Source organism: Lepus europaeus, chromosome 21 (assembly GCF_033115175.1).
Source record: "Lepus europaeus isolate LE1 chromosome 21, mLepTim1.pri, whole genome shotgun sequence".
NCBI classification, from domain to species: domain Eukaryota; kingdom Metazoa; phylum Chordata; class Mammalia; order Lagomorpha; family Leporidae; genus Lepus; species Lepus europaeus.
In genome coordinates this window covers 44,707,295-44,722,037 of record NC_084847.1, presented here as the reverse complement: position 1 = coordinate 44,722,037, position 14,743 = coordinate 44,707,295, and the positions used below count along the sequence as shown (strand labels likewise).

Below are 14,743 nucleotides of genomic sequence, written 5' to 3'. Positions count from 1 at the left end.
GACCATCTCAGCAGTACTGTGGGCTCCACCCTACTGTAACAGTGAGAAAAAGCAGAGACACCATCCACCTCTGAACCTCTGATCTCCCCCTTCTCCTCCTGAGCCTGAAAGATGGAAAGGAGCACTGGGCAGAGTCTCCTAATCTGTCTCTGCTTCCCTGTGAGTGCTTGGACACTGAGAAGATAAAGACTGTCTCTGCATGCGACTCATTAAGACCATTTTATATAGTGGGCGGGAATGAAAGTGATCAAACTGCTGTGAATCCCTGAAGAATCAGTCAACAGGTTGGCATCAACACTGTTTGCATCCCAGTCCCTGAATCTCCTCTCTTCCCTCTGAGCTTTTTCTGACAGGCCAGAATACCAGTGTCTAGTAGACCATGCTCTGGGTCCTATGTTCAGGATTCTTTGGTGAACACTCCTGGTTTCACTTCTTATTCCTCTACAGCACTTCACCAAGTCCAACTACCAGACCAAAGAGCAGATCACAAAACTGATGTGTCAGTCCTCAGACCCAGAGGAGGGCAAACAATGATGAGGTATCTGTGAGGGGAGTAGAGAGCACAATAACCAGAGTGTCCAGCTGCATGTTCACAAGGTCCCTGGCAGTGCCTGACAGAGCTCACAACAGGAAGAGGAGGAGCAAGACCTGGGGTGGATGGTTCAGGACCAGGGCTCCCACATATATTCCAGCTCAGGACCTTGCAAATTTGATGTTAGCAGAGGTTGTGGCCAGGGGTTGCTTGGCTTGAACAAAGTGTCTCATGGCTCATAGTGTATGCCTGTCTCCATCTGCACTCTTGCTGGTGCTTGTAAGTGTCAAGGCCAGGCCTGTTCACCTCCAAACCTTAGACCAAAAATCTAACTCTTTTCTTACAAGGTTGCCATGGATTTAAAGGAGAAACTTTATCAATACTCCCTCAGTCCAAGGGAGGTGTATCTTAGGAAAAAGAATTAAAACATGAAGCACATTCAACTCTTGGAAAACCAGGAGATAGTCTTGTCTTTGTCCATATGGGTCCAGTGCTAGAGAGCACTGCCCATTTCAAGGCTCCTGTGAGTGTCCTACTCTGTGCTTGTGGAATGGGAGTGGGATGTGTCCCATGCTAATATCATTTCTTATCAGCGCCTGTGATCTTTAAGGTTTATGTTACAGTCTCTTTCCCTGGACTCCATTGATCTCTCCAAGCACAGAAACTTGGAAGTTATAAGGTACTCAACTACACCATTGTGCTAATCTAAGGAAATACAAGAAGACAAGTTAGGAAGCTCTACACCAAGAACTCTAGATGTACAGTCTAGTCAAGTACACTAATAGAAGTATTGAGAGGGAATAGTTATTGAGAGGGAATAGTTATGAATTCCCCTATGTTACTGAAGGAAAATGATCTAGAGAACAGTATTTCAGGTGAAGTTCAAAGGTTCATAGTTCAGTGTTCTACTAAATACTTGATTGTGTATGATATTTTTGTTTTATTTCATGCTTCTTTAATAGCTAAGGATATTAAACATCTCATGATGTTCATTTACTTACCACGAATGTTTACTTTATGGTAAATTTTCTGTCCAGGTATTTGCCCACTGATGTATTAGGATTTTAGAGCATTTCTGGTTTATTTGAATGTTTTGTAATCTTCCTTTGTCATTTAATTTTACTTATTTCTCAATTTACAAAGGTTTTACATTTTGTCTACTATGTACATTTTAGAGCATTATGATTTATGTTGTACAAAATCTATTAAACAGAAGAAACGTGTTATGTAGGACTTGTTAAATATTTTTAAAAATTTAACTGTAATTTTGAGTCATTGTAGATGTATATTCAGTTATAAAAATAATACGGACAGATCATGAAACCATTTCCCAGTTTTCCTTAATGGTAATATTTTGCATAACAACTGTATGATATCACAACCAGAATGTCACCAGTGACACAGTCAAAATGCAGAACATTTCCATCACCACAGAGCCTTCAGGTTGCACTTCTGAATCTGCAACCTCTGCCTCTCACCTATAATCCCTCCCTTACCCTTAATAACTGCTAATCTGTTCTTATTTTCTATAATTTTTCAGTTCAATATTTACATAAATGGGATTCCATAGCATATGAACTTTTGAAGTTTTTTTTTTCACAAAGTGTGATTCTCAGTAGGAAAGCTTTTAGTCTTTCACCACTGACGCTTATGTTAGCTGACTTTTGTGGATACTCTTTCTTTAGTTGAGAAAGTTTGCTTCTATTCCTATTTTTCTAAGGGTTTTTTTTTCATAAGTATATGTTGAATTTTGTCAAATGCTTTTTCAGCATTGTTAGTACAATTGTATTGTCTTATTATAAGCTATTAATATTGCTTAATACATTGATTTTTGAATGTTGAATTGATATTTAACCATTAGAATAAGTATAACTTAGTCATGCAAAATTCTCATATATTGCTTAATTCTACACACTAACATATAAAAGGATTTTTCTATCCATATTCATGAGAGAGATTGTTTTATAGTTGTTGTTATGTTGTTAATTATCCTAAATTGTTTTATAACTTCTGTTTCCTTTTTTCTTCATTTTTAATGTATGGAAGTTAAGTTTTGATATCAGGTAATACTAGGTAATACTAGCTTCATAAAAATGTATTGGAAAATGTTCCTTTCACTTCTATTTTCTCTGAGATTGTATAGAATTTCTCTTAAATCATTACATATTTGGGAGAATTCTCAGAGAACTCATACAGTTTTGGAAAATTCCTTTTTAGTGATCTTTAAATAATGAACTCAATATTTTAGCACTTATAAGTCTATTCAAATGCTATTTTTCATATTGAGTTTATTAGTGTGTATTTTCATTGAAGTGATCCATTTTTTCTGACTTGCAAATTAATGTGTAAAAAACTATTCACAGTATTTACTATTATTTATCACTTTGACATCTGCAGTTGTAATAACAATGTCCCCATTTAATTTCTGGTATAACTAAGTTCTTTCCTTTTGCTTTGACAGTCTTGTTTCAGGTTTGTTAATTTTATTGATCTTTTTCAAAGATCCTGGTCTTTGTTTTATCCTCTGTTGTTTGCCACGAAATCAATTTCATTGATTTATGTTCTTTCTTCTTATTGCTTGTTTTTGGTGTATTTTTCTTTCTTTTCTAGGTTCTTGAGAGGGGATATTAGATTATTAATTTGAGACTTCTTTTTCAGTTCATGTAGTTACTGCTATGAATTTCCTTGTCAGTTATGTTTTAGATGTGTCCCACAAATATTTAAATTGTGTTTTCATCTTCATTCAGTTCAATATGGTTTTAAAACATCCTGTGAGACTTATTCTTTCACTGTGAGTTATATAAATTCCTGTTCTGTTTTCAAGAGTTTGAAGATACTCCAGTTATCACTCTGCTGCTGAATTTTAATTTTACTTGTGGGAAGTCTTTAGTCATTATTTCTTCAACTGCTTTTTTAATCTCTTTCTCTTTCCCTTCTTTTTCCAAGACTATAATGACATCAGTCATTGATATGTGACAGACTCTGCTCACATTTCTCTCCATTTGATTTCACGCTGTTGTTTAGAATGAGTAACTCCTATGGTTCTATCTCCCTGTATGCTAATTATTTTTTCTCTTTTCTTTCCCACTGTTGAACCCATCCACTGATCTTTTCATCTCAGTTATTATATTTTTCAGATCTAATATTTCCATTAATTTTTCTTTGTATCTTCCTCAAAATTTTTGCTTCTTTCATTTGTTTCAACTATTTTGGTAATCACTTGTGGTTGAATTTTTATCTACCAGATAATTCCAACATTCTTGCTATCCCACTGTTGGCATCTCTTGATTATTTTTGTCATTCAGTTTGAGATCTTTCTTACTCATTGTACAACAAATAATTTTAATTGTAGCCTGGGATTTTGTATTCTGGAACTGAGGTCCTTATTTTAACATTCTGCTTCAGATGGTTTTTTGGCCTTTTATGACATTGCTCAGCAGATGGAGATGGGGAATCACTTTGTTACTGCCAGATGAATTTAGAAGTTCAGCTTCCCCACTTAGCCTGATTTGCACCTAAGGAGGAAGGCTCCTCATTACTGCTTGGCATGGTTCATATCTTATTCCTCACATGTTCTCCACTGGCATTGTAGTGGGAGAGGTCTCATTACTGAAGAGCAATACTGATTCTGCACTAGGCTTCTTCTGATACCAACTAGTAATGAAGGAGTATCCCATTAGTGCCAGGTATGTGTTGAAGTCCAGTCTCTCCATGCGATCCCCACTAACACTGCCTGGGACCTCTTTACTTCTCTGTGGGAATTCAGTTGTAGCTCTCTTCTTAGCTACACCTGACATTACCCCTGCAGGTTTGCTGGAGTACCTTTGCTGCAATCTCTTCCAAAGCAGTGCAATGTGACCCAAAACCTACCCCTCCCAAGGAAAGCCCCATCTTCTAGTCTTTCAGCCTGGAGGGCTCCTTCTTGCTGTCTGTGCATTTCCCTTGTGCAGTTCCCTAACACGACTGACACTGGATGCTTTCCATTGTGTTTTCTCACTGCTTCTTCTGAATAAAGATAACAACGTTTGTAATTGTCCTGGATTCTGATACTTCATTAATGTTTTTGATGAATTCTAAGACCTTCTGAATTGATTTTTTTAAGTCAACTATTTCATAAGCAAATAATAATTCCAGACATTATACCTATTATTTCAATTATAGGATTTATTACACTGCCTAGAACTTATTGTGACACAGGACTGTCTCAAATCTTTTTGTTTTGATTTCCTATATAGGTCTCTAGTTTCCATATCAGCAACTTCTGTCTCATACTTATCATCTCTTCTCTTTTTGCTCCGTATTCAGAAAAGTATCTCATTTCTTATGGATTTGTTTACTTTTACTGATTTCACTGACAAATTTTTTCAGGACAAATACCTCAAGAATATTTTCAAGTATTTTATCAGTCAACTTTTCCTTGTACCTAAGAGGAGCAAGTTAGGAAGGGGGAAGTTTTATCTCACCTTACACTGTTGGAGACACACACTGCAAGAAGGGTTGGCCCCATTGGGTGAGGCTGATCACATGGCAAGCCAGGAAGAAGAAAGCCACAGAGAGCACAGTTAACTTACGTATCCAACCCTGTCACAAGTCACATCTTCTGAGGGCTAGCCCCCAGTGACCTACGGACTTCCCTGTAGGCCCACTTCCTGTAGGCCCACTCGCAGGAACCATAGTTAAAGTCTGCACCCTTAATTCATTAACATTAACCCATTAATCATTAAAATAAAACTTTGGGGTTTAAATATCTTCCTGAGTTTGGGGAGCCAAATCTTGTTCAACCCATACTTTCCTACCTGCATTTGTTTTGTGCGTAGGTAAAGAAAACTCTAGGATCTTTATCCAATTCTTTGGGGGCTACAATTAATAAAATTCTCATTTTTATTATTTCTTCTATGAAATTCCTTTTTAATATATCTTTATTGTCTTTCAAAAGAAATTTTAAAATGGCATTTTTGATATGAGTGGCATGCTACCATTTAATTTAATTTTTTAATTTTTGTTAATACAAACAGAAGAGATTCATGTATTTCATAGGTTCAATTCTAAGAAGATAGCCATAGTTCCCTCCCTCCCTCATTCTCTCACTTAATCCCCCTCCTTTTGTTCTCTTCCTTCTTTAAGTTTTTCAAGAGCATAATTTCTTTTTTTTGTTATATCATTTTTTATTAAACTTTTATTTAATGAATATAAATTTCCAAAGTATAGCTTATGGGTTACAATGGCTTCCCCCCTCCCATAACTTCCCTCCCGCCCGCAACCCTCCCCTTTTCCGCTCCCTTTCCCCTTCCATTCATGTAAAGATTCATTTTCAATTCTCTTTGTATACAGAAGATCAGTTTAGTATATATTAGGTAAAGATTTCAACATTTTGCCCATATAGCAACATAAAGTGAAAAAACTACCATTGGATTACTAATTATAGCATTAAATAGCAATGCACAGCACATTAAAGACAGAGATCCTACATAATTTTTTTCAAATTAATTAATTTTCTATGCCATTTCCATTTTAACACCAGGTTGTTTTTTTTTTTTTCATTTCCAATTCTCTTTATATACAGAAGATCACTTCAGTATATAATTAGTAAAGACCTCATCAGTTTGTTCCCACACAGAAACGCAAAGTATAAAAATACTGTTTCAGTACTAGTTATAGCATCACTTCGCTTTAGACGACACATTAGGGACAGATCCCACATGGGGTGTAAGTACACAGTGACTCCTGTTGCTGATTTAACAATTTGGCACTCCTGTTCATGGCGTCAGTAATCTCCCTAGGCTCTAGTCATGAGTTGCCAGGGCTATGGAAGCCTTTAGAGTTCGCTGACTTTGATCTTATTCCGATAGGGTCATAGTCAAAGTGAAAGTCCTCTCCTCCCTTCGGAGAAGGGTACCTCCTTCTTTGATGGCCCCGTTCTTTCCACTGGGATCTCACTCACAGAGATCATTCATTTAGGTCTTTTTTTTTTCCATGATATCTTGGCTTTCCATGCCTGCTATACTCTCATGGGCTCTTCAGCCAGATCTGAATGCCTTGAGGGCTGATTCTGAGGCCAGAGTGTTGTTTAGGACATCTGCCATTCTATGAGTCTGCTGTGTATCCCACTTCCCATGTTGGATCTTTCTCTCCCTTTTTGATTCTATCAGTTAGTATTAGCAGATACTTGTCTTGTTTGTGTGATCTCTTTGACTCTTAGACCTATCAGAGCTATCAATTGTGAGCTGAAATTGATCACTTGGACTAGTGCGATGGCATTGGTACATGCCATCTTGATGGGATTGTGTTGGAATCCCCTGGCACATTTCTAACTCCACCATTTGCGGCCAGTCCGATTGAGCATGTTCCAAATTGTTCATCTCCTCCCTCTCTTTTTCCACTCTTAGATTTAACAGGGATCACTTTTCAGTTAAAATTTAAACACCTAAGAATAATTGTGTGTTAATTACTGAGTTCAACCAATAGTACTAGAACCACAACAACAACAAATACTAAAAAGGATAAAGTATTACATTGTACATCTAAAGTCAGGACAAGAGCTGATCAGTTCATTGTTGCTTATAGTGTCCATTTCACTTAACAGGTTTCCCCTTTGGCGCTCAGTTGTCACCGATCAGGGAAAACAAATGATATTTTTCTCTTTGGGACTGGCTTAATTCACTCAGCATGATGTTTTCCAGATTGCTCCATCTTGTTGCAAATGACTGGGTTTCGTTGTTTCTTACTGCTGTATAGTATTCTATGGAGTACATGTCCCATAATTTCTTTATCCAGTCTACTGTTGATGGGCATTTGGGTTGGTTCCAGGTCTTAGCTATTGTGAATTGAGCTGCAATAAACATTAATGTGCAGATGGCTTTTTTATTAGCCAAATTAATTTCCTTTGGGTAAATTCCAAGGAGTGGGATGGCTGGGTTGTATGGTAGGGTTATGTTCAGGTTTCTGGGGAATCTCCAGACAGACTTCCATAGTGGCTTAACCAGTTTGCATTCCCACCAACAGTGGGTTAGTGTCCCTTTTTCCCAACATCCTCTCCAGCATCTGTTGTTGGTAGATTTCTGAATGTGAGCCATTCTCACCGGGGTGAGATGGAACCTCATTGTGGTTTTGATTTGCATTTCTCTGATTGCTAGTGATCTTGAACATTTTTTCATGTGTCTGTTGGCCATTTGGATTTCCTCTTTCGAAAAATGTCTCTTGAGGTCCTTGGCCCATCTCTTAAGTGGGTTGTTTGTTTTTTTGTTGTGGGTTTTCTTGATTTCTTTGTAGATTCTGGTTATCAATCCTTTATCTGTAGTATAGTTTGCGAATATTTTTTCCCATTCTGTTGGTTGCCTCTTCACTTTCCTGACTGTTTCTTTTGAAGTACAGAAACTTCTCAATTTGATGCAATCCCAAATGTTAATTTTGGCTTTGACTGCCTGTGCTGTTGGAGTATTTTCCAGGAAGTCTTTGCCTGTGCCTATATCTTGCAGGGTTTCTCCAATGCTCTCTAATAATTTGATGGTTTCGGGTCGTAGATTTAAGTCTTTAATCCATGTTGAGTGAATTTTTGTGTAAGGTGATAGGTATGGGTCTTGCTTCAAGCTTCTGCATGTGGAAATCCAATTTTCCCAGCACCATTTATTGAATAGACTGTCCTTATTCCAGGGATTAGATTTGGATCTTTGGTCAAATATAAGTTGGCTGTAGATGTTTGGATTGATTTCTGGTGTTTCTATTCTGTTCCATTGGTCTATCCATCTGTTTCTGTACCAGTACCATGCTGTTTTGATAACAACTGCCCTGTAGTATGTCCTGAAATCTGGTATTGTGATGCCTCCGGCTTTGTTTTTGTTGTACAGGATTGCTTTGGCTATTCGAGGTCTTCTGTGTCTCCATATGAATTTCAGCATCATTTTTTCCAGATCTGAGAAGAAGGTCTTGGGGCTCTTGATGGGTATTGCATTGAATGTATAAATTGCTTTTGGGAGAATAGACATTTTGATGATATTGATTCTTCCAATCCATGAGCATGGAAGATTTCTCCATTTTTTGGTATCCTCTTCTATTTCTTTCTGTAAGGTTTTGTAGTTTTCATCGTAGAGATCTTTAACGTCTTTGGTTAAGTTTATTCCAAGGTATTTGATTGTCTTTGTAGCTATTGTGAATGGGATTGATTTTAGAAGTTCTTCCTCAGCCGTGGCATTGCTTGTGTATACAAAGGCTGTTGATTTTTGTGCATTGATTTTATATCCTGCTACTTTGCCAAACTCTTCGATGAGTTCCAGCAGTCTCTTAGTAGAGTTCTTGGGTCCCCTAAATAAAGAATCATATCATCTGCAAAGAGGGATAGTTTGAGTTCGTCCTTCCCGATTTGTATCCCTTTAATTTCTTTTTCTTGCCTAATAGCTCTGGCCAAAACTTCCAGAACTATATTGAATAGCAGTGGTGAGAGAGGGCATCCCTGTCTGGTACCAGATTTCAGCGGAAATGCTTCAACAACACATCAGAAAGATCATCCACCCAGACCAAGTGGGATTCATCCCCGGTATGCAGGGATGGTTCAACATTCGCAAAACAATCAACGTAATACACTACATTAACAGACTGCAGAAGAAAAACCATATGATTCTCTCAATAGACGCAGAGAAAGCATTTGATAAAATACAACACCCTTTCATGATGAAAACTCTAAGCAAACTGGGTATGGAAGGAACATTCCTTAATACAATCAAAGCAATATATGAAAAACCCATGGCCAACATCCTATTGAATGGGGAAAAGTTGGAAGCATTTCCAAAGTTGGAAGCAAGAGCATAATTTCAGTCCACTATATAATCACACACTTAATGCACCACTAACCATAATATTCAGCATGTAAAATGTAGAAAGACCACAGTTCCACAGGAGTATAAGCAAGGGCTTATAACGACAATCAAATCTCAAAATGTCCATTTCATTCTTACACATTTTTGTATTCTATATTAACTACTATGTGTCAGAGAAAATATATGATATTTGAACACAGGCATCTTTGTACCAAATGCTGATGATCCTATCTAATAACTTTGACTCTCTGTGTGAACTTTAGTACACAGCTCCCTGGACTCAGTTTCATCATATTTAAAATACAGTGGGGAGCCGGTGCTGTGGGGTAATGGATAAAGCTGACACCTGCAGTGCTGGCATTCTATATGGGTGCTGATTAAGTCCCAGCTGCTCCACTTCTGATTCAGCTCTCTGCTATGGCCTGGGAAAGCAGTAGAAGATGGCCCAAGTCCTTGGGCCTCTGCGTCCATGTGGGAAACCCAGAAGAAGCTCCTGGCTCCTGATCGGTACATCTCCAGCCACTGCGGCCAATCGGGATTGAACTGGCCGGTACAAGACCTCTCTCTCTCTCTCTCTCTCTCTCTCTCTCTCTCTCTCTCTCTGCCTCTGCCTGTTTACTCTGCCTTTCAAATAAACAATTAAACATTTATAAAACAAAGCACAGTGGGATGATTGAACCAAAATTACTTATAAGGTTTTTCCTCTGCTATTAACATTTTGATTATATTTTGTACAAATTAGGATGTCTAAGTTGTAAGGCAGATATAATGAAATTTAACTACTGAAGATTAGTTTTTAAATACATGCAGCTCAGGGCTGGTGCTGTGACATAGTGGGTTATCACCCTGGCCTAAAGTGCCGGGATCCCACACGGGCGCCTGTTCAGGACCTGGCTGCTCCACTTCCAATCCAGCTCTCTACTATGGTCTGGGAAGGCAATGGAGGATGGCCCAAGTCCTTGGGTCCCTGCACTCACGTGGGAGACCTGGAGGAAGCTCCTGTCTCCTGGCTTTGGATTGGTGCGGCTCCAGCCATTGTGGCCAACTGGGGAGTGAACCATCAGATGGAAGACTTCTCTCTCTCTCTCTCTCTCTCTCTCTCTCTCTCTCTCTGCTTTGCCTCTTTTTGTGTAACTCTTTCAAAGAAATAAATATTTTAAAAAATACGTACATGCATGCATGCATACATACATACATACATACATGTAGCTCAAACCCAGGCAACTGATTGACTACCAAAAGCTCCACTCAAAACTAAATATCTGGGTATGGTGCCACAATTCTGACATCACTATACATATAAACTAGAATTGAACAATTATATTAAGAGATAGAGGGTGGAAAAGTCTAGGTTTATTGCAATGGGGTGGAAGTTTATAGAGAAGCAAAGGAAGGAGAACAGAATCACCCATGTGGAAATAGATTAAGATTAAAAACACCATAATAAACATATGCTTAGCTTCACAAAGATACTGATAGCTGTATATGGAAGAATAGAAATGTGTAAATGCACCTTAAAAACCTTATGGAAAATTTTAATGAAAAATGTTTATTTTGGTACAATAGCATTTTGAAATCCATGCATACTTTTCCCATATATGCATTTTTCATTAAATCTTTGAAATATCTTCATATCTTCATCCATACACAGCTTATAAGCACACATATGTTTTCTCACTTTGTCAACTGGGATAACCTAGAAGTAACAGCACTCTAGAAAAATGAACATTTCTGGACCCAAGATTTGTTTTTTTTTTTTTTTTTGACAGGCAGAGTGAATAGTGAGAGAGAGAGAGAGAGAGAGAGAGAGAGAAAGGTCTTCCTTTTTGCCATTGGTTCACCCTCCAATGGCCGCTGCAGCCGGCGCATTGTGCTGATCCGAAGCCAGAAGCCAGGTGCTTCTCCTGGTCTCCCATGTGGGTGCAGGGCCCAAGGACTTGGGCCATTCCTCCACTGCCTTCCCGGGCCATAGCGGAGAGCTAGCCTGGAAGAGGGGCAACTGGGATAGAATCCGGCACCCCAACCAGGACTAGAACCCAGTGTGCTGGCGCCACAAGGCAGAGGATTAGCCTGTTAAGCCACAGCGCCAGCCAAGATTTGGTTTTAAATACAATTATTCCATAAGCCCAGTCATGACTCCTTGGGAAAAAATGGCTTATTCTAAGACTAGGGAAGAAAACATCTACAATGAACGTGGACCATCATTAGGACCAAAATATAAGGAAGTAAGTAAACACAAATTGAGGAATTTCTCAAGAATAGAGATTGATCAAAAGGACAACAATATGAGTCCATATTGAAATAAATGAATTATTGAATAAATTAATAATAGGAGGAGACAGACAAATCTCCCATATAGAAGTTCAAATATTCTACACAGGTGTTCTACCCTCCAGTGAGTGTATAAACTTCCCTAGTCCTTAAGTAAGAGCTGTGAGTAGTGATTTACTTCCCAAGAAAAACAGTAGGAAATGCAGAAAAGAGATAACTGTAGAAAGGAGAAATATGGCAAACACTATCTTAGCTACATGATCCAGGTCAATGTTCATCAGTGATAAGTCATGCTGTCAAAAGGTACCTTTGACATGATGGATGAGAGGAATATGAAAACACACTCACAGTCTAGTCACAAGAAAAAATAAGAAAAAATTTATATCAATGAAAATTCTACAAAGTAGCTGATTATTAGTCCTCAAAGCTTTCAAAAACATCAAAAAGAAAGGATGAGAAATATCACAGCCAAGTGCCATCTAAGGTGATATTACAAAGAATGTAATATGGTGTTCTGTGTGGTATCCTGGAGCAGAAACAAGAACCTTTGGTAGAAACTAAGAAGATATGAATAAAATGTGGACTTTAGTTAACAATAATGTTCTGATATTACTTCATTAATTGTTATTAATGTGCCACACCATGTAATATGTCAATAGTAAAGAAAACTGACTGTGGCACTTATGGGAATTCTGTGGATTATCCTACAGATCTTTCCTGTGAATCTAAATCTGCCCCAAAATAAAAATATTTGCATTATAAATGAGCGGAAGGAAGGAAAAACAAAGTGTAGGAAACAAGTATCAAGAAATTTATGTAGAGGCAAGTATTTGTTTAAGATGTCACTTGGGGGCAATTAAAACTATTTTTCCAATAAAATAATTGCTCTAATCCATCCCAGGGAAATATTAAAAGTAAGGGTGGTTAGAGTTGCCTATAGATCCATTAAAATTATTAATTAGTTTTGCACAGCCATGACCAAAAAGCACAGAAATAACTGACTCATATTATGAAATCAACACAGAGGATATGAACAATTTTGTATAATTTTGTTGGCTTGATTAATAAAAGATATAGTATGAATTCCCTCTTGACATGGAATCATCATAAAACTGCCTTTGTCATATAATTGTTCATTGATTTTCATAATGTAGAGAAATGATACAACTTATTCCTTTGGCAAATATTTCCCAATAACCTGATGCTGTTTTGTTTTTTAAAAATAATTTTTCAAGACATTTTAAATGCTTAATGATTGTTTTTTGTCTACTGAAATGAAAGTTACTTTTCTTTTTTTAAATTTTTTTGACAGGCAGAGTGGACAGTGAGAGAGAGAGACAGAGAGAAAGGTCTTCCTTTTGCCATTGATTCACCCTCCAATGGCCGCTGTGGCCAGTGCATCACACTGATCTGAAGCTAGGAGCCAGGTGCCTCTCCTGGTCTCCCATGCGGGTACAGGGCCCAAGCACTTGGGCCATCCTCCATGGCACTCCTGGGCCACAGCAGAGAGCTGGCCTGGAAGAAGGGCAACCGGGACAGAATCCAGCACCCCGACCAGGACTAGAACTTGGTGTGCCAGCACCGCAGGCAGAGGATTAGCCTATTGAGCTGCAGCACTGGCCAGTTACTTTTTTTTTATTAAACTTTTATTTAATGAATATAAATTTCCAAAGTATAGCTTAATAAATATATTTGTTATCAAAATTAAATATGTAGAGGTAAAGAAAAATGAAAAAACTAATTTGACTTTTATAGAACAAATTAATTAATTAATCAATTTGAAAGGCAGAGAGCTGAGGGAGGACGGTGGCCCTCGAGGCTCCTCTCAGACAACTTGGTGGCGATGTCCACAAGCCAGGTGAGTGCCTTGTTGGCAGTGGCAGGGCCTCATGCGGTAGAATGGCCTGGGCTTCAGCCTCCCTCCAGTTCCAGCGCGAGAGGCGGAGGCTCCAGGGCTTCTCTCTGCCCCTCTGCCTGAGCCTGGGGAGGCCAGGCAGCTCAGGCGGTTGGAGGGGGCCCGCTGCCTCAGAATGGGAATTCTCTTCACCAAGATATGGATACTGTTCAATCAGCAGAAGCACAAAGTTATAATTGTCGGGCTGGATAATGCAGGGAAAACTACCATCCTTTACCAGTTTTCTATGAATGAAATTGCACATACAGCCCCTACAATAGGAAGTAATGCAGAAGAGACAGTGATTAATAATGCATATTTCCTAATGTGGGATATTGGCGGCCAAGAATCTCTCCATTCTTCCTGGGACACTTACTACACTAACATAGAATTTGTAGTAGTTGTTGTGGATAGTACAGAGAGAAGATTTCTGTAACTAGAGGAGAACTCTAAAGTGTTAGCACATGAGGACTTAAGAAAAGCTGATTGCTGATTTTTGCTAATAAACAACATGTTAAAGAATGCATGACTGTAGCAGAAATCTCTCAGTTTTTGTAGGTGACTTCCATCAAAGATCACCAGTGGCACATCCAGGCCTGCTGTGCTCTTAAAGGAGAGGGATTCTGTCAAGGACTTGAATGGATGACGTCACGATTTAAGATTAGATGATTTCTACTGACCTATTCTTACAGACTCTGTGTAAACAGTGTGCTGGACTTTACCTGGAAGCTGCAAAATTTAGTGGTTTAGATCTACTTATAATAAACTGATTTAAACTTCTTCTGTAAGAAGAAAAATTCAGATCATTTGTTTGAAAACAAAGATGAAGTCTCACCTTCCAATTTACTTTCTTATTTTTCCTTCCAAAGTAAGTTACGAAAGCTGTGATTGACGTTTTTCTCATAATTAAGGACATTGTGTAGCCTGTGGTAAGTTCAAAGGAAGAGGAATGCATTTTGAACTTCTAAGAGCTTTAGTATCAGTATAACCCTCCCTTGCTGAATGTTGTTATTTTCTTGTTCCATTAGGTCAAACTACAAATCACAGATACAAGATTTCCAATATTTTAATACATAACATTACTTATGAAAAATATTTTGTGTATGTATTGTGTATATACCTCAAGTCAATTTAATGGCTTTTGTTTATGTGCTAAGGAAAAGCAAGTAACACAAAAATTAATAATATCCTTGTTTATAAACCTAATGAGATGAGCATTGGCATTGGTGGTAAGTG

At 38.1% G+C, this 14,743-nt stretch overlaps 1 pseudogene; it reads left to right on the top strand.

Moving 5' to 3' along the window:
* The first annotated feature begins 13,643 nt into the window (after window positions 1-13,643).
* On the top strand, window positions 13,644-14,176 carry LOC133750887 (ADP-ribosylation factor-like protein 5A; annotated as a pseudogene).
* Window positions 14,177-14,743: the final 567 nt, after the last annotated feature.